The following is a 2,061-nucleotide window of genomic DNA, read 5'->3' as shown; positions in this document are numbered from 1 at the left end:
CTGACCAGGACTAAGCAGAAATTAAAACTTACCAAATACTCACCAGATCATAAATATCACAGAGTCGACTCAGGACATCACCAAAACAACCAAATACCACTACAGATACACGGGACATCTACCCGGCAAATAAACTACTATACAAGACTGAAACAAATTCAAGACATACATATAGACTAACTGGGAGACTCCACTGAACAGAACCAAGCAATCCAACCTCAATGCCGAGCTCTAGTGGCGGAACCTCGGCCTGATGCTGCAAAACGACTCGGGAGATCTACCATGGTGCCCAATTGCAACCACAGTTTTCCCCCCCAGAAAACAACTGAAGTTAGGATTCTGCTATGAAACAGTTCAACAATAACAACAATAATCATAAATCATGCATAATCATATAATAAAATGTAATGTACAATGCATGAAAGGCTCAACGAATAATCGGGATAACAGGAGCCAACAAACGGTACGATAACAACTGGAATAATGCTCGAGCAACAACACAGGGGAGCTACATCGTCATGCAGCTAAACCGCCCTGCCAAGTATGCGAGGTATGCCAAGCTGTGCTGAATAACACCCTTGACTCGACCTCCATACAGCTGATACGATATAACAGGATGGCACAACAGATCGAACTAGATGACACAATCCCAGCGCTCACCTCAAAAGGCTGCACTAACCACGGGATTGTTCAATCACATCTACAGTCTCATGTATATAGGCCTATCAGCCACACAATAATCCGAGATAAACAATAGTGTCAGATAACAACGGATATCAACAATGAGCTAACAAGAACGATAGGGCTCAACATGAATGTCACAACAGTATGCCCTATGCTAAATGCCAATAATATGTCACAATAATAAACATATATCACAATGAAGGCATTTAACAAGTCATAGGGCTGTAACAACGAAGGCATTTAAAAGTCGGTATAGGTATGTCAACAAGTCATAAACACAATCAATGTAACAGAGAATGACAATTAAACATAATTTATGTTTTACTGTTGTATGTTACCGAGCTGTAACATACCTATACCGACTGATATCGACAACAAGCTCAACTTTGATCTCCTCGGCCTAACAATAAGATAATATAACAAGTCGAGTAAATTTTCAATTCAATAACAATATTTTCCAAATTTCAGCTTGTAGCCTATGCTAAGTTTTCAGGCCAAAACTTAAACAAAACTTAACCAAAATATACTTATCATACATGGTTGGAATCCTAACTCAAAAACCCATAGTTCATCAGAAGATGTCAACAAGAAATTCAATCATCTTGACATGGATAAACATTCACAACCAGAAATCTAGAAAAATGAATTATGTTACAGTTTAAAATTCGGCACCTATGACCATAAAATTCATATCTAATTCATTTTTGACCCAAATCAATATCCGCCAATTAAAAATGAAAGAAAACTCAAATATCTAAGTTTTCTAGAAGAAACCATTTCCATAATCCTAATAGATAAATCCCAGAATTATCAAGAAGATGCTACTTCATATGCACTTCGCGACAGAATTCTGTAATTGAGCAGTTTTGGAAAAATGAGCATAACTATCTCAATTCTTAATGGAATTTAACGAATCTTATATCATTACGAAGAAAACACATAGCTCTACAACGTTTGTTTGAATTATAAGTTCAGAATCCAATTGCATATATGCCATAATCCCGAAATATAGTAGGTATTATACACAGCACAATTTCAGAATTCGATTTTGGCACATTTTGGTAGAAAAATCATAACAAATCCGTTTCTAATCAAAAACACATTACTCTAGTGGCTATAAACAGCAAACTTAAACCACTACAAAGTTTGTTTAGGTCATTTCTACAAATTCAAACAACAAAAATCGCAGCAACACAAAAACTTTCACCCAAAAATCGGAAGAATTCGCGCAGAAACAGAGCACCGGAACAACAGCTTTGATCTACTAGTATCCTTGCTCAAAATTCGTTATTTATGGCTTGAATAGAAGGTTAGGATGTTAGGGAGACAATCCTTCTGACCGATCAAGATTTCGATGTCGGACAGAGGAGATATTGC

General features: G+C 36.8%; 1 long non-coding RNA gene across 1 annotated transcript; it reads right to left on the bottom strand.

The window, feature by feature from the left end:
• On the bottom strand, window positions 1–2,061 carry LOC142545012 (uncharacterized). Its single transcript, XR_012820194.1, has 3 exons — window positions 1,892–2,061; window positions 1,038–1,084; window positions 1–277 (listed from the first exon to the last, which is right to left on the bottom strand). It is a non-coding gene; the product is annotated as an uncharacterized LOC142545012 (long non-coding RNA).

This window comes from Primulina tabacum, chromosome 5 (assembly GCF_025594145.1).
Source record: "Primulina tabacum isolate GXHZ01 chromosome 5, ASM2559414v2, whole genome shotgun sequence".
NCBI classification, from domain to species: domain Eukaryota; kingdom Viridiplantae; phylum Streptophyta; class Magnoliopsida; order Lamiales; family Gesneriaceae; genus Primulina; species Primulina tabacum.
The sequence above is the reverse complement of the archived record's forward strand: the minus strand, read 5'-3'. Positions and strand labels throughout refer to the sequence as shown.